This window comes from Panthera tigris, chromosome B3, assembly GCF_018350195.1.
Source record: "Panthera tigris isolate Pti1 chromosome B3, P.tigris_Pti1_mat1.1, whole genome shotgun sequence".
Classification (NCBI taxonomy): domain Eukaryota; kingdom Metazoa; phylum Chordata; class Mammalia; order Carnivora; family Felidae; genus Panthera; species Panthera tigris.
In genome coordinates this window covers 93,518,381-93,546,224 of record NC_056665.1, presented here as the reverse complement: position 1 = coordinate 93,546,224, position 27,844 = coordinate 93,518,381, and the positions used below count along the sequence as shown (strand labels likewise).

Sequence of the window (27,844 nt, the reverse complement as noted above, 5' to 3'; positions counted from 1 at the left end):
GAAAAGATCAGTAGAAAAGAGATTCAAGAAATAGACCAACACATTTATGGTGAGTAAAGAAAGGAGAATCTTCTCAATAAATGGTGCTGGAACAACTAACCAAAATGCAAGCTACTTCAATTCATGACAATCTTAATTTAAATCAGATCATAGACCAAAAGATAAAAGCTAAAAAATCATGAGAGAATATGTTCACAGTCTTGAGGGAGGCAACAACTCTTACATAGTATACAAAAAGCACTAGCCATAAAAGAAACAAAATGATAAATTAGACTTCATCAAAATTGAAAAGGTATGTGTTTCTAAAAATGCGTTTTAAAAAAAGACAAGTTAAGCCACACACACACACACACACACACACACACACACACCAGAAAATAGCCAAAATATATTTTTAAAAATTGCTACAAATTAATAATAAAGGGAAGCCCAAATTTTTACATGGGGAAAAGACTACCCCCAAGCAGAAATCAAAAGCATATTACAAAAGTATTCAGTATCTTTAGTTATCAAAAAATTACAAATTAAAGCCTAGTAATAATACTATTTCACAGTCACTATAGTAGTTAAAATTAAAAAGACTAACAACTTCAAATGTTGGTGAGGATACAGAATCACTGGAATTCCCATTGTTAATGGGATGTAAAATGATACAATGAAAGAACTTCTTGGCAGTTCCTATAAAGTTAAACATATATGTACTTTACAATTGAGCATATCTACTCCTGAGTATTTACTCAGGAAAAGTGAAAATATATATTTACTCAAAGACTTGTATAAAGTGTTTATAGTAGTTTTATTCAGAGTAGCCAAAAACTGCTAACAATCCAAACATCCATCAGTAGTAGAGTAGATAAATATTTTGGTACAAAAATAAGGGATGCATTACTGATAGAAACAACAGGACAAATTTTAAAAACATATGCATATGAAGAAGGCCAGACATAAAAACAGTACATATTATTTAACTTTGTCTACATAAAGTTTGTGTACAATTCAAACCAATGTATAGTGATAGAAATCAGAACGCAGTCACCTATGAGGTAGTTGTACAGGAAACTTTTTGCAGAGATTAAAATATTCTATATTTGTGTTTCATTTGTTTTATGAGAGAGAGAGAGAGAGGGCATCTGCAAGCAGGGGAGAGGGACAGAGGGAGAGAGAGAGAATCTCGGCTTCATGCTCAGTGCAGAGCCAGACACAGGGATCAATCCTACAACCCTGGGATCATGACCTGAGCCAAAATCAAGAGTCAAATGCTCAACCAACTGAGCCACCCAGGTAGCCCAAAATGTTCTATATTTGGATTGAGAGTTGTTTATATGTGTGTATATTTGTATTTACATTAGTGAAAACTCATTGAATTATACATATAAAATATATGCATTTCACTGTAGGCAAATTTTATTATAAAAAATTATTTAAATTTTTTTTACATTTTTATTCTTTTTGAGAGACAGAGTATGAGCAGGGGAGGGGCAGAAAGAGAGGGAGATACAGAATCTAAAGCAGGCTCCAGGCTCTGAGCTGTCGGCACAGAGCCCGATGCAGGATCCAAACCCATGAACCAGGAGATCATGACCTGAGCCAAAGTCAGACACTTAACCAACTGAGCCACCCAGGTGCCCCTACAATAAAGTATTTTAAAATAGAAAACAATCTAGCTGATTAGTCAAAAGTCATTGCTGAAATGTCAATATATGGTTCCAGTTCGGGATGTATGTGTTCCTAAAGATGGAATATTGTTGAAGAATTCTGTAGGTGAAAGCTGAGGGCATATTATTTGGTTGTTGGACATAGCAAAATCTTGACAAATGTTTAAAAATAAAACGTGTCTGTACATATTTTAATATGAACACCAGTACATGGGTACTATAAAAAGACAATCCACTATGCCCCAAATTACATTACCAGATTATTTGAGACTAGAGGTGTAGGTCTGGAATCCAAGGTACATAAACCATGAAGAAGAGAGTGTGGAAATAAACATGTGGCCTACATGCTTTGTATTTTCTGATAACTTAGTCTGAATTTTCTAGGAAATAAGCATATTTCAATTTTCTGAGTTTTATGTGTCTACAAATAGTATCCATGTTTTTAGCATTTCCATTAACCAAATGACAATAGATGTTTAAATTTGTTTCATGGGTAGAAATATTGAAGGAAAGGGAAATTAAATTCATAATTACTTGCTACCAGTATGACTAGTTTAAAGAAAAACATTTCTAGCAGTCAGTTACCTGATTGTCTTGTTTGTTCAAAGTCAGATAACTAATAAAATTTATTTTTCATTAATAGACCATTTTTAAAATAAGCATCACAATCTGCTCTGCCAAAGGATAATCAAGCAATGGAAGAGAAAATGTTAAAACCAGCCTCTCAATTTCTAGTCTGAAGTATTTCTTCCAGTAAAGGATAGCTTTCTACAAACACAGAGGGAAAAATAAAAGTGAGTTAATTATAAAAACACAGGTTAGTGATGGCAATTGTTCTCTGAAAGAATGAATAATACAGTATACCTGAATTTTCCTTTACTGTAGATAATTGCCAAAGTATATTCAATTTATTGTTGAAATATATCACTCTCTCCTACAAAAGCTTTTCTTAATTGCTGACTTAGAATTTTTTTCATCTTTTCAAAATATAGTTCATTCTAAGGAAATTTAAAATAAACTCTTTTCAGGTTATCTCTTTACCACCTACAGTAGTTCCCAATCTTGTTATGGTCACAGACACTTTTATTAATTGGATGAACACTGCTCTGGATTCTCTCTTCAGAAAAAAAATTATATATATATATATGCAATTTTATATGCAATATATATTTATATGCAATATATATATATATATGCAAGTTTAAAAGTAATTTCCAGGGATCCATGAGTTCATGATTAAGAAACCCTGCTCTAAAAGAATCATATTTGAAACTCATAGTGATTCTTTTCAATGACCAATTTAATTCTATTATTCAACATATTGGACAGAGAAGTGGGTTCACAACGAGGAGCCTGAGAAACTCCTTTTTAGATTTACATGTAAAATACTCACTTGTTACAGTGATACTTCTTTGATAATCTGTCAAGAAAATTCATAATTGGAAAAAATGTTCCATGATTTCATTTTAGATTTCAAGAAATTCAATCACAACTTCTGTTATATTTAAAAATAGGGGTCCCTGGCTGGCTCAGTCAATAAAGCATGCGACTCTTGATCTCAGGTTGTGAGTTCAAACCCCATGTTGGATGTGGAGAGTACTTAAGAAAGAAAAAAAGAAAGAAAGAAAGAAAGAAAGAAAGAAAGAAAGAAAGAAAGAAAGAAAGAAAGAAAAAGAAAGAAAAAGAAAAGAAGGAAGGAAGGAAGAAAGGAAGGAAGGAAGGATATAAGTGGTCCAATAATGTGAGAAACAGGTTGTGAAAAACAGGTTATTCAGTGTAGCAACAGTGCTTAGTATACAGATAGATTTGCAAACCCTCAGGAATAACTCCAAGACCACCCCTTCCACTCCCACCACAGTCCAGAGTTTTTAACTTAACTAATTGGGAAAAACAAGTAGTTAAAAAGTTCCTAAGAGAAAGTATCTTAATTTCAATACAGAAAGAAAGATATCCTCTGACAGACAGAGAGAGAGAGAGAGAGAGAGAGAGAGACCAAGAAAATGTTTGTTGTAATATAACCCCTATAATTACATTGCACTGCTCTTTTAAATACCTTTAGTTTGTTTCAGTATGTTATTTGCATTTTGTTTCAGAAAGATTTCTTAAGAGCAAATTGTTTCCATTTTCATTTATAACCTGTGGTGACACAAAGTGAACTGGGTTCTATAAATTACCATGAAAAGTAGTGAGCTAACAATTTGGCAGAACAAAGCCCCAAGGATATGACAAGCAAAAGCGGAATACAGTGTTTGCAATTGCAGATTAAAATTGAGGAAGAAAAACATTTGAATTGCAAATACCATATTAAAAGTGGACACTACTCATGGCTGCTTTGTGCAATAGCTTTGCAGGCCTGAGGTGAGAAGTAAAAACTTGGTTGCTCTATGCACTGCCATTGAATACATTGTCTACTTTTGTTTCCTGGAGTTCACTAAAGTATCTAGTTCTCCACTAGAAGTATACATTAAGGTCATTTACCTTTGATGGCTTCCGGCTAGCAAATATTTTCAGGGAGCTTTAAAGCTTTACTTTGGGCACAGTCATGAGCAGATAGCTTCATAAGGCCACTTAGAGTACGACCATGATTAAGTTTTGCTGTGTTTACAGGCATTTTGTTACAGAATCAAAGCTAACTTTTTTTTTCCCTAATTCTCTTTGCCACAGAAGAACCCAGACATGCTCTATTTGCAAACTGACTGCATGAAACGAAAAGCACAGTAATTCTGAAGCTATTGGCTTGGATAAAATGAGAATGCAATTAAAAAGAAAAAGGTTAGTAAAAGAACATGCTGGGAATTGAAAATAAAAATCTGAAATGATGTCCCAGCCTGCCCATAAGGTCTTTTTCACATTGTAAAAACCTATCTCAAATGCTCTACTTGTCCCAGAGTCCATGTTCTTTCCCTGCTATTGCCTATTCTTATTTTTTCTGTTTTTAACAATTTCTGCAAATAATCAGTTATTTATATTCAGAATATTTGCTGTATCACCCTGATGCTAATAATCACTTCAAATTATTTGTTCATTTGCATATTTGAGAGAAAAAATGATTTCTAGAGCTCTATCATATTTTTCTTTTAATTCTGAACTCCTTTTCCAAAACCACACTATTTTCACCAAGCACATTACCACTATATTCAAGAAAGTTCCAGCCCATCTTTTAAGCTTGACAACATAAATACACTTGAAAAGGAGGAAAGTCTTTTTTACTTCGTTTCTCCATACACCAAGAGTATATAAAGTACAGATGCTTTTGAAACACATTTCTTAGGATCACTGATTTAGAACAGAAGGGGACCTTGGGGATCATCTAGTGAAACACTCTCACTTTGCACATAAAGAAGCTGTGGCCCATATGATTTACTGAGGGTGACCCATTTAGTGGCAGAGTGAGTGCTAGATGTTCACAGGTCCATAAACCAAAAGCCCTGGTGATGCTAAATATGTGTGCTGGAATGAAAATTCTCCCAGCTGATGAGGAGTAACTTCCATTTGCTATTTTCACAATGACCGCCCTGTTTTAGGTTTCAATCTTTATTTTGTAGAACTTCAAATTCCCATTTTTCTAAGTTAATTATCTAATACTCCAATACTCCACTAGTCTTCCTAAGAGTTTCCTTTTGTCTACTTTGGCAAAGCCATCCCTCTTTTTCTCTGGGCCTCTTCAGAAAATGATTACAACCAAAATTCATATCCAACCTAAGTGTGATGTCCAAGAATAGTTTTTACCTGGGTAATTTGGGGGATGAGATAAAGTCAGCTTCACTGATTGAGCCAAAGAAGACAAAAGAAAGAGGGCAGGTTCCATACGGAAGAAAAAAATTTGATTTCTGACACATTTTTTCAGGACAATCTAACTTGGAGAATTAAGGAGGACCTGGACATTAGCTATTCTAACATTTCCCACAGGGTGCACCTCGCAACTCCAAGGCACAAGATAGTAGTGTTAATGATTTTGTGGCCAGGTAGACTTAGGAAACCACACACTTAACACCAAGTTAAATGGATTTCTTTCCTGTAAAATTCTCAGAGCCTTTTATGCTAACAGGCCTAGTGACATAGAAGACATGAAAATTATAGGCACTATTTCCCAAATTGATGTGAGCAAGAAACTCTTGTGCAAAGGATCCCACAGAATTATGGTTTTGAGGGATATCACTGGGGAAAATGCTGATTTAGACCAATTTGACAACTTGTACCCTAGTGCTAGAGTCACAGCAAGAACCAAATCTCTTTATTTTCAATCTACAGTTTATTAACATGAACATTTCTGTTTATCTTAGCCTTTTCTGGTTGCAGACAACTCATTTAAGCTACATTAAATAAGAAAAGAAATGGTGAGGTGGCAGAGACAAGCAAGAGCCTCACCCCACGTGATGTGATCATAGGACTCAAGAAGGGTTGCCCTTAGAAGAAGGGTGGAGGCTGACATCTCTAGCACAAAACTCACATTGCAAGGTTTAATTATTTGCACTCAGAATTCGCTGCATGTATAAAGAAAAAGCATTAAACTAAACGTTTTTAACTCTTTTTTTTTAAATTTAAGGTTATTTATTTTGAGAGAAAATGCATGCATGTGCCCACAAGTTGAGGAGAAGCAGAGAAAGGGAAAGAGAATCCCAAGTAGGCTTTGTGCTATCAGCGCAGAGCCCAGTGCAGGGCTCAGTCTCATGAACCATAAGATGATGACCTGAGCCAAAATCAAGAGTTGGATGCTTAACCACCCAGCCTCCCCTTAAAGTAAACTTTAAATAAAACCAGACACAAATTCTTGGGACATAAATTAAGATAATCTTTTAAAAATATGTTTAAAATTTTGTAGCTAAATTCCCACTATCTAAAAAATGAAGTAGTTTTTAAAAGTGGAGTATTTTAAGCAACAATAATAGTAACTGCAAATGATTGAAAATATGATCAAAGAAGTATGTTTAATATGTATGTGTATGTGAGAAGATGAGAAGCTTCCCTTTATAGAAGTTTTTCAGCTAATAAATTAAAAAGGAAGGATGGAATTATAATGTCACCCTAATGAAATAATGGATCTGGGCAATGATCATCAAGGCCTCTAAATTATAAAAAGAAAGACACAAAATATTAATTTGCCTCCTGATGGATCCTCCTATTAAGTATTCTTGTCCTAAATCGAGCATATATTTGATCAATCCTCTATCTCCAAATAGCTTTCATACTAAATACAGGAGACAAAGGAACATGTTAGATAACACAAGTGTGGTGCAATCAGCAAAATAAATAATGCCAGAAAGTCTACAGGGCAAATGCTCTGGCTTCTTCAACAAATATTTCACAGAGAAAAAAGGACAGGGAAATTATAGATTTAAAGATATAGTGACTGGGTGCCTGGGTGGCTCAGTTGGTTAAGTGTTTGACTTCAGCTTAGGTCATGATCTCAGAGTTTGTGAGTTCATGGTATATTATAGAATAATATACATATATGTGTGTGTGTGTGTGTGTGTGTGTACACATATATATGTATATTATTCTACTTTTGATGTTTTTCAACCATTTGAAAATGTAAGAAAATATTCTTGGGTTGCAGGCCTTACAGAGACACAGAGACAGTGGAACAGATTTGATATGCTGTAGTTTGACAACCCCTGCTTTTTACAAACCCTCTCTAAAATCTGGTCAATGACTAGAATTTATTTCCTTGTTAATTTTATTCTATTTTTAGAGCACTACAGAAACAGGCATCTTTACGTATATATTTACTTAGTTGAAGAATGATACCCAATTGCAACATCAGAAACAAATGACTTTAATATGAAGGATCTTCAGTGTATTTCTGTTTGAAATTTTTGTTTCATGTATTTTAAATATTCAGGTGGACAGAAACCTGGAAACTTTAAAAGTCTCTGGCAGGATCCAAGTTATAGAATAGCTTGAAGAATTAGAGGCTATTAAAGAGATAAACTTATGTGACCTTGAACAATTACGTTTATAACAATGCAGGTGACAACAGTAAGGGGAGAATGAGTTTAACTTAGGGACACTAAAGGCAACAGAAGGCTCAGTTAGAAAGAGACTATGGGGGTGCCTGGGTGGCTCAGTTGGTTAAGCGTCCGACTTCAGCTCAGGTCATGATCTCGCAGTTTGTGAGTTCAAGCCCTGCACTGGGCTCTGTGCTGACAGTCCAGAGCCTGGAGCCTGCTTCAGATTCTGTGTCTCTCCTTCTCTTGTCCCTTCCCCCACATGTGCCCTGCCTCTCTCTCTCTCTCTCTCTCTCTCTCTCTCTCTGTCAATCTCTCTCTCTCTCTCTCAAAAATAAATAAGCATTAAAAATTTTTTTTAAAAAAAGAGACTATGAAGGAGAGACATTGTCAGTCTCCTGTGTAAGTGGTATAGGGGTGGTATACATATGTTTGTATTGAGATCTGAGGTAGAGGATGAAGAATAAGAAGTCAGGAAAATTTCATGCAATAGCTAGGACAGTGCAAAGAAAAATCAAATTGCAACATATGTAGTTCTCCCTAGTAAGAACGGTACTGGGGACAAGGAGGTGGTTTGAGAAGATGACCTTGGAAATAATGAGTGCTCAAAATGCAACATAATGCCTTCTCTCTGAAAACTTGCAGGCAAATAATTTGAAGACACAGTCAACCCATCTCTCCCAAATGCTGGATCCTTAAGTAGCTGAGTAGAGAATGAAGATGTATGTAAATGTTAGATGACTTCAATTCTAAGAAAAGATTCAAAGTGACAATATTTTATTAATTAATGCCTAAATAGTAAAGTAGCTATTATTTAAAAATTTCCCATCAAGTGCCTGGCAGTATCTCAGATGACACAAGCAGTGTACAAAATTCTCATATTTATAATAAGGGTTGAAGAAATAAGTGAACTTCCTACGGTCCACACATCTAGAAAGAGGCCAGGCAGAAATCAGGTTTGGCTCCAAAATACAAGCTTTTCCCATTATTTAGCAAACGGTATAAGACTTACTTTGGTATCCCAGAGCTGCCCTTGCATTGTCCTTAATGTGCAAAATGGTAATTCACTAGAAACAAGCCAGCAACTCTATAGCAACTCACAGACTAAAGGAACACTAGGCCCAGGGGCTGGCGCCCTAGGTAACTGCAGACACCATTTTCAACCCCCAGTATTTGTAGCATATGATAAAGGAGAGATCACACAAATGACAGTTAAAAATCCAGTGAAAACCTGAGCTTTTAACTATGATATATGTTACTGCATTCAATCTCTAACCCACTTCCTTAGAGCTATAATTAAAAGAGTAGAGTGGTCAATGGTCCAAATTTACATTTGAGATCTATGATTTTTATTTATACTTAGAAATTTGAGTGCAAGGATTTTATTTGCCTTAATGAAAAAAAAAGTTCAAATTCTAATTCACAAATGAAAAGCTTGAACTGGAGGCTTAACTTCCAAAGACATGACAAAGAAAACTCTTTCCACAGGAGTGCTACAGACAAGTCTCCAAGCACCGCTCAAACTCTTCATTTAATTAACGGGGATGATTTCTTCCCCATCAAGAGACAGAAAGACTGCCATTCCTCCTGTCTGGGTTTCACTATACAACTGGATACCCTGGGGCTTCAGCTCAGGACTTTGAAAGTAGGCCGGTGTTAATAACCTCCAAGCCCTGCCAGGTTGATGAGCAGGAGAAATGCTCATCTCTAAAGGGGCGAGCCGTGTGAAGGAACCATCAATGTTCAGAAAATGCAGAATCAGAAAGTCTGAACATTGCCCGTGTTAGGGGCTGTAATATCACAGACACATTTTTCTGTCAGAAAATGTGAAAAATGGCCTTAAACGCTTTACCTAGTGGGAAGAAAATTGGATATTTGTTCATCTACCCTATTTCTCTCTTTTTTAAAATTAATCCCATTCCTGCATCTTCTTACTCATTCTCTTACAAGATTATTGTAATTTCTTTTTTAAAGAATTTCCCAATCCTGGTTTCCACGGATCCTGACTTTTAACTGCCTCTTTGTGAGAACACTTGCTTGTGCATTTTTAATTTTTCTGAATCTCTTGTCCTGTCTTCCTTGACTACAATAATGGGAAGTGGGGACTAACATTTAGTAAAATATGCCCCGGGATACAAAATTCCCAAACAGGTCCTATCTTCCACCTCCTCCCCTAATGCCACCATCCCAGCACAGTGTTTTCTATCCCCAAGATCTTCCAGAAACTATCCCAAGTACTTTGAGGCCAGAACAAAGTGTGGCACACTAGGATTAGAACGTGTCACAACAAAAGCATTCAGGCAGGATACTTTTCCTGGGAATATTCTTACAGCTGGTTAACAATGATCTGGAACTCCTAGGACTCTTGCACATAGCTTGACCAGGTAGCTGAGATACATCAAAGTGTACTGAACACAGGCTTTTTCCCTCTGTTAGTCCTTCTCTCTGGCCAAATTCACTGCCCTATTCTTTATGCAAAAGTTATCACTCTGAGTGTATGGGCTAAATCACAAATCATTGCTATTTCTTTAATATTAAGTTCTTTGGTTGTTTTAGAACACACACACACACACACACACATCCCTAAAGAATGTCAGAAAGAACTGTCAATGAAATGTTTTTTTGTTTTTTGGATCATGTGAGCTTTGTCTAACTTGGATGTGGATGGGACACTAATTCAGCAACTTTTTAAAAAATCTAGTTTTATATTTAATATCTTCTGGAACTCAAATGAAATTCTGGGAAACACAAAGCCTTAAATATGAGACTTTAAAAGAACAAAAATATTCTATTTTTTGACAAAACACCAAGTATCCAAAACTAAATAACCTACATCTAATATATGATAAGTGTAGGGAAGGGCAACTTTTAAAAATATTTTTAGAGAAAGTTTCATTCTGGTTCATCCTCCTTCTCCTTTTCTGGTGTGATTGCTTTCAAACATACAGGGAGACCCTTTCTATCACTACCTTTTTGCACTGAGTATAAGATCTGGGGGAGTGGAAACGTGAGCATGTACAAAATCTGTGCTCCCATTGGATTCTTTTTTTTCTTCTATTATTATCATCATCAACATTACTACCATTATTCACAGAAGTTTTTTGTTAAACATAGTTGCTTTATGCTGTATATATACAACTGGAGCCTTACTTTTTTCCTTATAATACATTAAATTTGTTTTATTTGAGTATAGCTGACACACAATGTTATAGTAGTTTCAGGTGTATAATACGGTAGCTCCACAAGTTTATACATTATGCTGTGCTCACCACAAGCATAGCTACCATGTGTCACTATGCATTGCTACTGACTCATTGTATTGACATACAATATCATTGACTGTATTCCTTGTGCCATGCCTTTTATTCCTATGACATTCATTCCAAACCTATATATTCCACTCCCCTTCACCCATTTTGCCCATTGGATTCTAATGCACTTCATATCTCTTTGGTACAGTTTTATGTAGTTGAACTCTTTTTTGGTTGTTATTTAAATGTTGTTGAAACTAAAATTCTTATTGATCCATTTGCATGGAAGGGTTAGATGTTAAGTCATGTAAAATCCTCAGTTATTAAAAAGAAGTAAATACAGCTCTTCAGAGGAAGACTCCAGTGTCAGAGTTGGTACTGCACTTCTGAAATTCATATCAAAACTGGAATGGGCCACATGATATAAAGTGGATGGCATAACCATATCAAATTTGACTGGATAAACTAAAGCACTATAGTTTGAGACTGAGATTCCCACATCCCTGACCTTCACACATAATTTCTAACATATAGTTGGATTTTAATCCTAAGGTTGTCCATGATTTTAAAGTATCCTTTTTATTTTTAAAAGTCAGTTGAGGGGCGCCTGGGTGGCTCAGTCGGCTAAGCATCCGACTTCGGCTCAGGTCATGATCTCACTGTCCGTGGGTTCGAGCCCCGCGTCGGGCTCTGTGCTGACGGCTCAGAGCCTGGAGCCTGTTTCGGATTCTGTGTCTCCCTCTCTCTGACCCTCCTCCATTCATGCTCTGTCTCTCTCTGTCTCAAAAATAAATAAACGTTAAAAAAAAAAAAAGTCAGTTGATATCCTATATTACTTTTAGAATTCCCATTAAATTGTAAAAAAAAAAAAAAGTCATGCAAATTGCACATTAATTCATTATACAAAATGATAAAGATCTTTTTCTCTTGAAAAAAAGTCCTTTCCATAGTGAAAACAATTGTATACTTCTGGGTTTCTATTTTTGTTGCCTCTGTTAAGATTTTACTATGAATTTTTAAATAGTAATTTAAATCACAAATATAGCCCATGTATTCAGACATAAAGTGATAAATGAAACTAAACAGAACAAAAAACAATGAGCCATTCCAACACTTTGATTTGATCAATATAGGTTAATACATGATCAAACACCACTACTGAATACAAAACTATTTTCCAAGGAATTGCAAAAACTGTGAGCTTTTTTCATTTTCAGAGATTTGATAAGAAGAAATTGATTTTTCCAAGAATCATCATTTCCTTTCACCTAAATATATCTCCTACCCACAAAAGGCAAAATAGCAGGTTAACCCATTGTTGCCCAGCAGGTTTTGCTGCAAAAGTGAAAAGAATTTTACCTGAAAAATGTCCTATGTTCTAAAGATTTGGCTTTTTCTACTATAAAAGCAAATGGGGGAGGAGGACTTAATCCTATATCCTCTTATACAATATTTCACATCCCATCTCAATCAGAATAAAACCCAACATCTTTACCAAGGCCTACAAGGTCTTATGTGATCTGTCTTAATCCTACCCTAGCATCTAATCTTGTCTCTAACCACACCCCCTTTCTCCCTCTTCTCCTGTCAGTCATTCTCCATGTTACTCCTTCTGTACCAAAGCACATCCCCGCCTCAGGGTCTTTGCACTTACTATACCCTATGCCTGAAATGCTCTTCTCCCAGACAACCACACGGTTCAATCCATCTGTTCATTCAGCTCTCTGTTCAACATTACTTCAGAGAAGTCAGTCATCCTACCTAAAACTGCCATCTTTTTACCTCATCACTCTCTATTCTCTTCTCTTGCACATAGTAAGTGCTCAAATATTTGAAATGTCTGAATGAGTACTGAATAAAACACTGGTGACACAGAATAAACAACTCTTTCCAAAGAATTTTTATGACAAACCTTAGTCTGAGTCTGGAAGAATGAGTAGAAACCCACTAGGCACAAAAATAGTATGCCCTTGTGCAAGATAGCCAGTGGTTCAGGCAACTGAGATACAGAATATAAGGGGGTGAGCTGTTGGGGATGGCCTGTCTCCTTGCAAAGGAACTTGGTCACTGGGGAGCAATAGAAGGGGGTGGAGTTTAACCCTGGAGAAAAACTGATACGAACAAGATGAGGTCTTTTGGAAACACCTCACAGATGGAAGTATGGAGGACAGTTTTGGGGCATCTAAAAATAGAGTATAAGCAACTATTTAGTGGGCTAGCCTGATAATGTTCTAAGTGAGACATGATGGGAGTTTACCTTCTGACTATATAATGTGGGGTGCTAATAAGAGGAAGGCTTTTGTTTATTTAAAAAAAGCCAACAGTGATTACTATCCTATATAAGTAACAGTTGTAGTCAAATACCATTTTAGAATAATTTTATTTCTTTATATTAGTATAATTTGCTAAGCAGGTGCAATATGAAGGAAAAAGAAGAGAAATAAATACAGAAAAAATATCTAGTTCGTTGGAAAATTTACTACATTCCCTAAGAGACAGAAGATGAATTGTGATGGCCTCACCAGGTGTTGCTGCACCTTGAAATTGCAACCACTGAAATACACACTATAATGTTTCTAGAGCTTTTGGATTCCCATGAGACAAATGCATTTGAAAAGGCTTGCGAGTTATACATGGAAAATAATTGTAAGCAGTATATAGGGAATCTGATGAGTAGGAAAGGCTGTTCACAGCAAGATTAATACACAGTATTAAACTTAAATCAATAAAATTCTCTCTGGACTCAAGCACTATCTGGTCTTCACTCGGGTGGTAAAACTGAATGATGAAACAAACCATCCCATCACTTTGCCAGAAAGTGATGCAGAATTATAGCCCAAAGAAGGAATTTTTAAAATATTAGAAACTTTTCTCATGCTCAGAATAGCTTCAGAACAAATGGGATTGAGCCCAAATAGACCATTTTGTGTAGAGAAAAGCAAATGGATTTTTGCCTTATTTTCTATTATATCAAAACTATTCTGTTAATGGGTTTAAATCAGAATACACTGACCACATTTGCAGATATTAATATATAGTGTCCCAGCTTCAACCCCACTTTGTTTTCCGTCTGCAGACTATGCTTGTATTTTGCCAGTTGGCTCACTGTGAGACACAGCCATTCAAGAGTCCTGGAAGGACAAGGCCAGGGTCCAAAAGGAAAAAGGGACTTTCAGGGGTCCCAGAAGCTGGGGGCATTCCTGCCAGTTCAGCAGTAGGTGCCCATCAGAAAGGATCACCCTAAGAATGGTGGCTTTCAGTTTTCAAGACAAGCTCCTTCATCACCAGAGTGGTGAGCGGCATGGCCTAGTGGCAACCACACCCTCTCCTTAGAGGTCTGCACCTCAGCCTTGCAGGACCTTCTCCTCAGTTCCTTCCTTGTTGACTTTTCCCTCAGCTCTCAGGCTAGTAGCCACACTCTACAGATGCTACCTCTATGGATTTTGGGGTCCCTTTTTTAATTTCTTTTAATAGTTACCCACCTTTTATCTCATAAAAAAAATTCTTTATATCAAAATTTCTCTTCTTAAATGGACTGGCTCCTGACCAGACCCTCTCTGATATATAATATGTTGGGTCATATGTCACATGGATATTTATCATCCCCCTCAATATTACCAGAAGTTGGGAAACTAAAGCACAAATCCAGCCAAAAGGTATCTGAGAAATTTGAAGGTGAATTCTCATTAATCCAGTAATCCATTTATAGGAAATTATCCAAGAAAAGTAATCGGGTAAATTAGTACATAAGAATGTTTTCATCAAAGTTGAAAAGAACAGAAACAGATTAAAACTAGTTAAAATAAAAAAGGAGACTTATTGAAGGATACCTAAATGTCACAAAAGTCAGCATACTATAAATACTATATCTGTACTGTAAATGAGTATAACAAGACAGGATTCATGCAAACTGGAACTACTAACTGGAAAGTTACCAGAACTAGGGCAGCGGGCTTCTCGATTAGTTTCATAAGAACAACATCACCCATCTCTAGAACCTATGTTCCTACCTCCTTTATTCTTCTCTCCTTTTCCTTATTTCCATATGATGCTAATATGCTATACTGCTCATTTAAAATGCCAATAGTTTATTGTCTCTTGTCTCTAGAATGTGTGTTCCACGAAAACAGAAATCACTGTTTCATTCACTGATGTATCCCAAGCAGCTAGAACAGTGAGTGGCACATAGTAGGTGCTCTGTATATCTGCTCTATTTTTTTTTTTTTTTTTTTTTTTGGTCAATAGACTTGCTATTTCTTTGTAAACCTCAGGTTTCACATGGCCAAATATGGCTACTGTAACCCCCAACTGAAATGATCAGTGACTAGCACAGTTTATCAGTTCACAATTCTAAATTTTGGGGGCACCTGGGTGGCTCAGTCGGTTGAGTGTCCAACTTCGGCTCAGGGCATGATCTCACGGTTCGTGGGTTCCAGCCCCACGTCGGGCTCTGTGCCGACAGCTCAGAGCCTGGAGGCTGCTTCGGATTCTGTGTGTGTCTCTCTCTCTGCCCCTCCCCTACTCATGCTCTGTCTCTGTCTCTCAAAAATAAATAAACATTGAAAAAAATTAAAAATAAATAAATTATTAAGCAAAAAATCTGATTGCTACTATTATCTCATCAGTTTGGGTTAAGCTACTTTATAAAACTCTAGATTAGTATCCCAGTTGTTGAGGGGAGGGTTTAATGTAATGTATTATATTCACTGCTTATTCATAACTTTCTGAGGATATATGGTTGGGCTAGGAAATGTACTGCATCTCTAATACAAATATATACATATATATTTGTATTTTCAGTAATTATTTTAAGTAATTATTCAGTAGCATTATTTTTGGTGGAAAAATAGAAACTTAATATCCATTAATTTATATCCATACATTCAAAGTAATGAGATGGTCTATATTTATTCACATGAAAATACATTCATCATATATCATAGACTAAAACAAAGAGTAAGATTTAAATTTGATATATTATGCATGAAGAATTTTGGAAAGCTACTTACCAAAATGTGATAGTGGTTAGTTTTGAGTGGTGAGTTGTAAGTTAATTTTATTGTCTTTTAATTTTTAACATTTTTTTCACAATAAACATGTGTTTCTTTTATTATAGCACTTATATTTACATAAAGTCACTTACATTCTGTAGGAGGAAATGGGAAATAAAAGAATTAAGTCTATCAAAAATAAATTCAGTTACTGAAAAGGCCATCCCTAGCTAGATAATAATGACTGTATAGTAACATAAAGATTAAGAAAGGTTAATCACATAGTATGTGAGCTTTAACAATGATACAAATTGTAAGGAGTTGAAATCTATCATAATAATATTTTAAACATTAGTCACCTTCCAATGATGACAGAGAAAAACCTCATTATCTTGAAAACTAGTAAATAAAGGGATGGAAGCAACATTTATCCAGCTTTTCCTAGATGAACTGTTGCACTAGGTAATCAAATGGGAGATGAGAGGGACTGTCTCTTTATAAAAGTATGGTAATTAATAAATGAGAAAAAGAAATGGTAGAATTAGAAATCACCATTTATAATTGCCAATAAATTATGTATGTAGGCAGTCAATATCAGTGGTTACTAAAATCACAAAAAGAGAAAACTAGGCTAGTACTTCCTATAATCATACCAAATACTGTGTATAGTCTTGTCAAAGGAATCATGCATAAATCAGATCCACCCTCTGGATTCAGTAGCCAATGTGCAAGAAATATCCATGACAAAGAAACATATTAAACTGTACCACAAGGATATCATCATCAAAATCCAGACAGTGGCAAATTCTACATATCAAATTTCCTAGCTTTTTAAATAGATACATTATAAGGAAATGAAAGGGATGGAAGAGGAACATAGAGATTTTTTTAAAGACTTAAAATCATGTCAAAATTTCAAAACTGTATATGTTAGCGACAAAACTGTTAAAAGAAAAATGCAAGGAAGTCATTACTATAAAAGTTGGGATAATGGCAGGAGAAAAGGGTTATAACTGGGGTGGTACAAATAGAAGGGCTTCTGGGGTGGCTGGGAAAGTTCTATTTCTTGACCTGGGTGATGCTTACCTTATAATATAATTCATTAAACCATACATTTAATTTGGGTGATTTTCTGTATGGGATGTTTTATTTTACAATAGACATGGTTTAAAATGTAAGCAGAGTTAACAAAAAGTAAGATTCAATAAGGTTGAACCTCCCTTGTTTAGGTGAGGAAGCTGCAGCAGGGAAAAAGTGAAAAGCAAAAACCTGTCTGAACTAACAAGACAGTACAGAGTAAAATGGAAAGTAAAGTGAAATGGTGTACAAGGAAAGGTAGATGTGGTGAGAATGGAAAACCCCCATCTCACAATTTTGTCTTGCCCAACTCAGACCTCCCTTCAGAATCTATTATTTATCTATTTATGCGTGGGCCACAGTCACATGGGGGCCTAAGAGTGAAATGATCCTTCCCAGCCTAATTCTAGATGATAGTTTGTCAGACTATCTTATATTTTCTAGATATCAGATGTAATTATGCATCAGTGAAAATTAACATGCCAATAATATTAGAGATACATGTTAACTGGATCGTCATTCATTGGTTTCCAAAGCAGTAAAAAAAATCCATAATTTCTAACAAAGGAAATAGCACAGGTCATACTCTAAACTAGATAAAACCATCTTGAGGATCTCAAAACAATATTTCTAACTTGCAGCATAGTACACACTAAGTATATACATTATAAATCATTTATCCTAAGTGTCTGAGAACCCAAGTTTATCTTTTAGTTGTTTCACCTTCTCTTTTTTTATCTCAGGTTTTTGTTTTTCCCTCTTGACACTCTTTTCTATCCTCCATTGACTACTATCTCAAACCTAAGTGCTAACCAGAAAAGAGATTGAAATGGGGCGAGGAAGGGGAGGAGAGAAGGAACACATGGAAGGTTCATGAACAGAAGTGTGACACAAATGAAAGTATATTTTAGAAATATTATCTTGCCAAAGTTCTGGAAGGATGCATTGGGGAAGGAAGAAGGCGAGGGAGGCAGATGTGTGGGAGACCAATGCAGAAGACAGTCCAAACAGGGCCAAAGGACCTGGTTTCTTAAAATCAGATATAATCAAGATGGGCTCAGTTACCTTCCAGGTCCATGTTTCTAAATATTATGACACTGATGAAACCATTTGAGAGAGAGAAGAGGGTCCTTTTCAATGTAGCATGTGCTAACGTAAGGGATGTTTAACCAGCCCCGCACAGCTTTCCCAGGCATGTGCAGAATTTGAAAGGCAAATTTGTATCTCTGTGAATGATATATTGTACCCTGAAAGGAGATGTAATGTTAAACACTTGATACTAAAACTAATCTAATCATAATGTTTCTTTAATGATTCAGAGGCTCTTCAATATGTAGCAATAACTAAAACTTACCATTATAAAAATCAATTATCACTGCATGTGTGATTTACAGAAATGCTATTTGAGACTTCTGGTAATGAGAATTCTGAATAAACAACTATACACTAAAAACACTTTAGTGGGTTTCCTTTTTTCATCTTTCCTCCTTTTTCTCCAGTCAAAATTAAAATACTTACTGAGACTATAAGTCTTCCAAAGCAAGTAAAATGACACTAAAGAATCCTAACAACATTTTCCAAATCTAGGACACATGCTGTTTTTAAAATACATTTGGTCATAAATAAATATATTGAGCACATTAATAAATGCCCCTTTCAAAGCTCTTCACTCACAAGGACTTTAAATCACTGTTCAGAAAATAAAGGACTATTGGGAATTTGAAAAGTAAGCATAATTCAGCCCTCTCTGAGTATATTCTGCATTTTTTCAAGGTTAGTTGTTCTTATAAAACACATATAAATATGCATATCTTGTCTCTGAGTCAGGCTTATTTCAATGTCCTGAAGCAAAAGGAAATAGGAAAGTCATAAGAGACTTTCAGATACCAGAGCCTGAATGAAACTTGAATACCATCTATAAGCTTGTGCCAGTAAGTGTTTTAATATTTTTTTTAATGCATGGGCTGCATTTATATCTGCCTGCAAGGCATTTATATTGGTTGCAAGACCTGACAGCAGCCTGAGCAAGCTGTTTTCAATAAGCATTGTGGTTAACTCACTTGTATGCAAAAGCTGAATCCCATTGGCTCCACAGTGCTCAAAGAAACAAAGTGTTTTTATGTGGAACACCAAAGAAATATAATTCTGTTCTTCCCACTGTACTAATAGGACAGAATTCAATTGACTAACTATTATCTGTGACAATTTTTTATATAAATCTATTTTTGAGTTCATAACAATATTCAGTCTCCCCAAGAAATAGCATGGAGACAAAAAAGCACAAAGTTAGTTTTCAAAGCTAAAAACAAACCTTATACAACCAATTACCATATTTAAAGGGCTTGTCCTATTCAAGAAAGAACTGGGCTCATTCACTTAAATGCTTTTCCCTTTAATTTCAGTGTGTTTTTAATTATTGATTTAGCAGCCATTGAGATTAAAATTGAAACTCCCTTTCCACATATCTTAATAAGCTAAATGATTTTGTTACTTATTATTTTTAAGCCAAGTTTCCTAAGATACTCAGAGGAAAATAACAACAACAGAGAGAAAGAACGAGAAAGAGGGGGAGAAAGAGGGAGAGAGAGAAGGTATCATGAAAGCCCTTCTTATAGTGATGTGGAAGATATGACAAATTGAAAAGCCTTATCAAATAGTATAAAGCAAAGATATTATTTGCTACACTAAATACTATAAGTGCTCACACATCAAGACCTACCTTTATTTAAAGTACTATTATTTAGTTTTCTCACATTCTACATTGAAAATTGCTATAATATCCAAGAGATCTATGCTACACACAGTAGTAAACAAGATACTAACAGGATAATTATCCAACTGCATGAAAGTCACTTTAGCTGAAATTTCCAACTCAATGAACACACAGAAAGAAAGAAAGAAAGAAAGAAAGAAAGAAAGAAAGAAAGAAAGAAAGAGAAAGAGAATTCTGGTGATTTGATATGTTACCAGATTACTCTAAGGAGTTGCCCCTATTCTACTGTGGCAGAAACACTACTGCAGCCCAGAACATTATATGTCCAAAACATACATTGTGCCCTTTCTCCATTAAACACTAGGCAATCTCCCATAGTGTAACCAGTATATAATACAAGATGGAGAACCTTCAACTGTTAACTTCAGATAAGAGTCTAAATAGCAATCTTCAAAATTTGGCTGGAACAGCCAAGTATGATATTCGAAACTGAGCCCACCATTCTCCTGTATTCATTACCAAAATGTGTAACAAAAGTTTCAGTTGAACATGATTTTTTCACACTAACAATATTTATTCTATATACAATGCCCTCTTGCTAAGCACTATGAGATAGTAACAATGAAGCAAATCTTTAAAAGTTAGGGTGGGATGCCAGAGTGTACTCACCAGAAGGCAAACGATAAAGGCAAATGATTCCACTTAAATTCTTTCCAATAAACAATGACATAGCAAAGGAAAGAATTCATAATCTAATGAGCCCTAAAATATCACCACTTATTAATTAAATTTTTCATTTATAAATTTAAAAAAAGTCTTCTCTAAATGAGAAGTGAGGAAAAGTACCTTTTGTATGTATTAACTTGGAAAAATTATTCAAATCATCGTTATTTAGAAATGTAATGAAGATTTACTTCATGAAATGTCTAAACCAGTTGGTAAGTCATTGGGTCCATTTGATAAAGATTTTTAAGTCCAAACAAAATCTTTATAGAATCTTTGTGTTGAGACTCAACAATAAATTTGCATATAATACATGTATTCATTTAAGTAGAAATTATTGTCATAGTTAAAGCACCTATATCAAACAGGAATATTAAGTGTTATTTTACCCAATAAGCCCTAGAAATAGTTAGGAATAAGAATTTGGCAAAAGTCAAAGGATACAGATTAGGGGCAAAGGTCTCTTTGCATCATGATTTTCTCAACCGAGCAGGGAATGATGTTAGACATGCTGGTCTTGTGCACTTTCGCTGAACAATCTTTGTATTCAGTGGAATGTTGATACAGACAAGAAAGCTATACCTTTGAATTTAAATCAATCAGGAGAAAACAAAACACCCTCAAAGCTTATTTTTCCCATTGTGTGCTGTCAAAAATACTGAGTTGTATTCAGCTATATTTAGCTATATTCCATACCAGTAATGATAAATACTAATGACTGATATTCTTTGGAACTCATTAAATATTTATCTACCAGAGCTTAGCCATATAGAACAGGACAGTTTCTTCTGTGTAATTTTCCAACAATACCAGTTGCACTGTACGACTGAAATTCTAAGAATGTCAGCCTTTCCACAAGTACATCAAGGATAGCCTCCAGGGAACTGAATCACTCAAGAGTATTAATGGAATAAGAAAACTCCATCAAAAAAAGCTATTCCATGTCTATGGACTGGATATCTGCCTAGATCTCTATGCATGCTTAGTTTTAACATTTAAACCATCCTTATAAATTTTAAGCACTCCAATTTTAGCATATGAACAAAGAAAGGAGCTACTGATAGCTTTGGGTACATACTTTGGCAAGTACACAAACCTAAGCATTTTCCATCCTCAGGAACAAACCTAAAATCTGATGAGAAAAAAAAAAATGCAATCTAGGAACTCAATCATAATAAGGTGCTTCCATTCTTTAGGTAAGAGTATTAATTGTGTAAGATTGGATTGACTCATCTTGTTGTGCAGTTTTTTTGTTTTGTTTTTTTCTGTTTTGTTTTGGTTTGGTTTTTGGTCAGAGAGGAAATCATTTCATCTGAGGGGCAAAACAGTTCTTTTTTTATATTTTTGTTAAAGAGACATCTAATTGATCTCTCCCATGATGGATACTATAGACTGGTGAGTCTATTTCTTGGTATAGAGAAGTACATTGCCAATTAAATTATTTTTCATATCAATTCAAGGCAGATGTACTTTTGTTCTGTCCTCCTGTGGAAACAGTTTGAGTGTATTTTATGTTATTTACATCAGTAATACTCATTTGGGCAGAAACATCTTTTTGTAAAGACATTGGCAGCTTAATAATTACAGTAAACAATTCCCGATTTTTTTCGTTTCAACATAATGCTGAGGTGGCATCTTAACAATTAAAGAATTTATTCACTGAATCAAAACAGAAAATAAAAGAAAATATGATTACTGTTCAAGGTTCTTATTATAAGTTTAAACCAAATATTATAAAATCTAACCTAACTGGTAGAGTAACAAAAAGAGAAATACATTTTAAGTAGCATAGGAAGGGTTAAAAGAAATGTCTAAATAAAAGTTTAATTAATTATGACTATTATAAAAGCAAACTTATTTTCGTAATAAATGCCACAAAGTAAGCATATTAAAATTATACAAAATTACAATTCCTTTTTTTTTTTTTTTTTTTTAGTTTGGAGGAACTTTAAATTTAAGAGCATATTGACATGCAGACAGATTTTTTTTCCTGGCTATATATAGAACAAATAAGACAATTTTCAACATGTTATTTTACAATCATTAATATAAGTGACCAGAACACAATTAGGGTGGATGATTGATTTTGGAAACTGAGAATTAGAAACACACTGACAATTTCTTGTCATGCAAAAATTTTTTTAAAAATTAGACTTATACATAAAGTAAATACAATCTGAACTTGAAAACAGGTTTAATATTAACCACAAAAGTAACAGCCAAGTTTTGGCAATAGCAATCACTTGTGGTTTTTCATAATTCTAAGTAGCAAGCACTTGAACAAAACTAATCTATGATGGAATGATAATAATTACACTATCCAAGATCTTACTTTTAAAAATTAACAAAAGGCACCAATATTATCCTATTAAAGGTGATCAGAAATAAGCTTTTATACTTCTAACTTTGTGAATTCAACATGCTTTGGAATTACCCTGATAAAAATCAAATTTGCCCAAAGGCATGCTTAATCTAAACATGAAATGTCTCAAAGCCAAACAACTATAAGGTGAGCCAAAAATAAAGTAACTCGAGATAGAGAGTAGCCTGCTTTCTTCCTTAAAGTAAAGAGACTGGGAAAAATCTAATTACTGATCTGTTTCAACTCTGAGGTTTTATCTTTAATCCACTAGAAGTTAAAAGGCAACGCATCAAAACTGTATGTCTATGGGGAAAAATGTTGCTATTGAAAACCACCTGGTTTCATATCCATACATTTAAAGCTCAGCTTTTATTCTTTTTTCTCTTTTTTGATCTTCTAAGACTTGCTACACTATAGACTTATGAGTACTATTTCACTGTTGTGACTTTTGAAAATCACATATAATAGACACTTGGATCAAATGCATTTAATAACCTTACAATTAAACAAAATGATTATTTGGAGGACACATTTTTCTCTGCAAATTCAAGAAGAAAAAAAAGAGGAAGGTAAGATGGGAGGAAAGATTTAGATTCTTTTCAAAAAGAAAACAGGTAAAAAGAGATTAAAAACATAAATAAATATGTGTAACCTTTTTCCATACTATCTTTCTAGCTTTATCAGCCATTTATCCCCAAAGTATGCCCTGAACTCCCCGACTTATTGGACATTTCCTCAACTGTGCTTTTTCCTACTTCTGCACCTCGGCCCATGTCTGCTGACTTAAATGTCATCCATCCTGAAACAGCAGAAATCCCATTTCACTAATCTTAACAGTGTTTTTAAGCCCCAAACACATACTCAACCAGATTCTCTCTTTTCCTGAACCTTTTATCCTTTTATTTTTCTCTTTGCTATAGAAGCATTTAACCTATTATGGTATGCGCTACAATTATATAGATTGGTTGTACTCCTATACCCAGTGACTACAACCTCCTGGAATGTAGGGATCAAAGGCCATGGCCATTTTTCTATCCCCTGCAGTGCTCAGCAGTGTCTTTCCCATAGTGGTTACCAAGTAAATATTTATTAATTAATAACCTTTTAGTTTTGTTTTCACTCTATCTTTACCATTATTTTTCCAATCAACAAAAATTGTTTGTTGTATATGTTTTGGGTCCCTTTTATGGCTTCCTCCACCTACACACACTGCATAAAAGTACTGATGAAAACTTAATCACTTAAAGAGATAAAAATAAAGCCTTGTTTCCTTCTCAATCTTCAGGGATTACCAGCACCTTGTCAATAGTCCACCACTGATGTAAATGTAATTCTATTTTTCTAGAGATAAGTTCTATGAAAGTCTTTTTGCAAACATTTTCTGAATAACTTAATGGTAATTTTGTTGTTAGGCAGGGGAAGTGGGAAGGATGTCTAGCTTACAACCAACTATTCCTAACACTGCTCCTACTAAACTGTGAAACCTCCTCTTACATTAAATTGTGTAGACGAATGGTCAAGAATTTGTATATTAGTACATTGGCGAACAAAATGCTCAAATAGATAGGTATGCTACATGGGGAAATCCAAGAACTGGCCACATAAATGGCCCTCTTTTGTGTATACAAAAATTTCAAGGAAAAAAAAATGTTTGTTCACCTAAATCACAAGGTTCTTGAGGACTAGGACCATGTCTTTAATCTGCTTGTCTCTTCCAGGGCCCAGTTGAATATCTGGTACTCCTAAGAACCAGTGAATAATTATTGGATGAATGAATGAATGAATGATTTGTGGTATTTTACTAGGTTTACCCAGATATCATTTGATTCATAATCCTTTAGCACTATTAACAAAAATCTAGATTCATATTCTCAATTTATCTGATGCCTTAGTCTATTCAGGCTGTCATAACAAAATACTGCAGTCTGGGTGGCTTAAAAACAACAAACACTTATTTCTCATACTGTTAAAGGCTGGGAAGCCCAAGATCAAAGCATCAGCATGGTCATGTTTTGGTGAGGGCCCGTTTCCTGGTTTGGCTGGCAACCTGTCACTGTGTCCTCCCATAGGGGAAGGGCTTGAGATCTCTCTGGAAACTCTTTCATAAGACATTAATCTTATTCATGAGGGCTCTCCCTCATGACATAAGCACTTCCCAAAGTCCCCACATTCTAACATCATCATCTTTGGGGTTAGGATTTCAACATAGGCATTTATAAGGGAAACAAATATTCAGTACTTAGCATCTGAGATTCCCTTGAGAGCTGAGTTTTGTCAGGGCTTTAGGGGTTTAGCTAACATCTGAAAGTGAAAAAGTTGATACCTACTGATTACTCTTTGACTATATAATAACATTCCACCAAGTCAATATCTACACCTACAGGTTCTCTGGCTTCTAAGTTACCTGGGCCCAGAGTGAATCCAATAGGGAAACAAAACTGTAGAGTTCCCATCTTCCCAACTGTGGACAGGCCTACAATGTTCATAAGTCCCTAGAATTAACATAGACATAAAAGATTCAGACTAAGGGCAATCCTTCATTTGTTCCTACCCCCACTGTGATCCTAGTAAGCACTGCTTGGCATTACACCTGGCTTCAGATCTCTCTGTGCAATGCCTGGCCATCTGGCATTTCTTTCAGGCTGCCCATTTTATTTTCCCTTCAGAAATCTACATCATTGCAACAATAAGATTTTGAAACAGAAGGACGTTTCTACAGAATGAATCTCTCAGCACAAGTAAGTGAATTTATAAGTTATAACATCTAATTTAATAGCTTCCTTCCAAGGAAGGTGAGAGTCACTTTGATCCTTGTAAGATTCACTACATTCACAAAGCATGAGCAAAATTAAAATGTTATAAAAAGCCATGTGAAAATGTGGCTCTCATTATATGAGAAAAGGTTTCTAAAATGGTATAAGACTTTTAATTAGCAATTCCTTTTAATTAATATTTTTAAATTGACTGCCCCATGATGTGTATGGCAAATACTTCTAAAGACATCCCACTAGTTACTAAGTTTAATTTATTTCATTTTTCCTATTCTCACAAATTATTATTATGACTATGTTCACCCAGTTAAAAGTTTTCACTAGAGGGGTGCCTGGGTTGCTCAGTTGGTTAAGCATCTGACTTCTGCCCAGGTCATGATCTCACCACGCCTGAGTTTGAGCCCCACTTGGGGTTCTGTGATGATAGCTCAGAGCCCGGAGCCTACTTCCAATTCTGTGTCTCCATCTCTCTCTGCCCCTCCCCAACTCATGTGCGTACACACACACTCGCTCACTCTCTCTCTCTCTCTCTCTCTCTCTCCAAAAATAAATAAACATTAAAAAAATTAAAGTTTTCACTAGAAAATTGCATAGATATCATTAGTAGTAGACGTAAATCCTATAGTCCAAGAACAAAACATAAGCAATCTCCTATATTTCTGAATATATATTTGAAACTCCACTATTGAGGGTTGAACATACATGGCTTCAAGATGGTTTTATCCCCATATAAACAAAAAATATTATGTTTCAGCAGCTAATAATATATAAGGATTTATTACATATTATTTAATTATAATAATAATAGTTGGGACACTACTGCCAAGCAACATGGTGACAAGAATGGGGAGTTGTCAGGAATGGGTAACAGGTAGGAGGAAGACCAGGTGCCCCAGGGAACTGCAGAAATTTGATCCATTCTTGTTTCCTTCCCATAGATCTAGTATCATTTTATATGGGTGTTGAAGCTATCCCTGGCCCTCAAGCCTCTGCCAACAGAGCTCAGTATGCACTATGAAAAAGATAAAAGAAGGCTGTGTCCACTGCTATTAACAGTGGATTTGTTGCACCTTTCGCCACCAGCACTTATGTGGCCTCCACAACCCTGAGCCTACAGTTAAGAGTGAGTGGGGGAATAAGTGGGATATATAATAAGGTAAAAAAATCACTCCATGCGTATACATGATCCAAGCCACATGATCCAAGACAATAAGAAATATTTGGGTTCAACTGAGGAAGATTCATAGTTGGCTAAAAAAATGTCCCTGTAGGGTGCCTAGGTGGCTCAGTAGGTTAAGTATCCAGCTTCAGCTCAGGTCATGATCTCACAGCTCGTGAGTTCAAGCCCCACATCAGGCTCTGTGCTGACAGCATGGAGCCTGGAGCCTGCTTTGCATTCTGTGTCTCCCTCTCTCTCTGCCCTTACCCCACTCATGGGCTGTCTCTCTCCCTCTTTCTCTCTTTCTCTCTCTCTGTCTCTCAAAAATAAGTAAACATTAAAAAAAAAAAAAAGTCCCTGTAGTGTCATGCTGACATCAAGTCCTTTTTCTCAGGGCCAGGAACCATATGAAAGACCCAATTCAGTGAATGAGAAATTGTCTCTGTATGAATGTATACTGCATGAATGTGTGGGCTATGCAAAAAATGAATGTTGAAGACAAATAGTACAAATCATGCACGTCTTTAACCATCATTTCTTCATTCATTAGTGTTTCTATAAGTTTCTAACACAGGCAAGGCATTTTTCTAAGAACTGAATATTGAGCAGTGAATAAAACAGATGAGAAAAGTGCCTATATGGTTGCCATTTAAGAATAACCCTTAATATTTACTTTCAAAATAACAGAGAATGCAAAGAGTAATAATACTCATTGTCTCCCCCTTCTCTAGGAGCTATCTTACTTTCTCCATTTCATCAATGAATCCTGTCTGACCACAGCTGGCAAGAAATCTCTAACTCTTCTGGGATCCCTAAACCTGTATTCTATACTGCTCAATCTACTCTTAGCATATGCTTCTTCATTTTTGTTTTTCACTTCCTTACACATGGGTCTTATAAGCACTATGAGGTCAAGACTTGTAATTTGTCATATAACTTACACTCCAAGTATAGATGGACACAAGGTAGGAGATCTGTAAATGTTGACTACCAAAAACAAAGTATAAAACAAGTTGAAGGAAAAATACAGCATTTTAAAAGGACAAATTTCCTATAATTCAGGATTTGCTGGCACAAATTTGCTGGTCCTTGACTAGATCTTATTATATATGAAATAATTTAGGGTCACATTACCTAATATATGACCTAAGTTACCAATCAGATCATTAACAGAAAAAATATTAAATATTTCAA

At 35.3% G+C, this 27,844-nt stretch overlaps 1 long non-coding RNA gene across 2 annotated transcripts; it reads left to right on the top strand.

Moving 5' to 3' along the window:
- LOC122239596 lies at positions 1-27,455 on the top strand. Of its 2 annotated transcripts, none has more exons than XR_006218827.1 (6): positions 1-49; positions 2,299-2,449; positions 4,320-4,427; positions 25,387-25,458; positions 26,430-26,614; positions 27,382-27,455. It is a non-coding gene; the product is annotated as an uncharacterized LOC122239596 (long non-coding RNA). The 2 variants fall into 2 exon arrangements; XR_006218828.1 differs by having other exon boundaries at positions 2,299-2,472.
- The last annotated feature ends 389 nt before the right edge of the window (positions 27,456-27,844 follow it).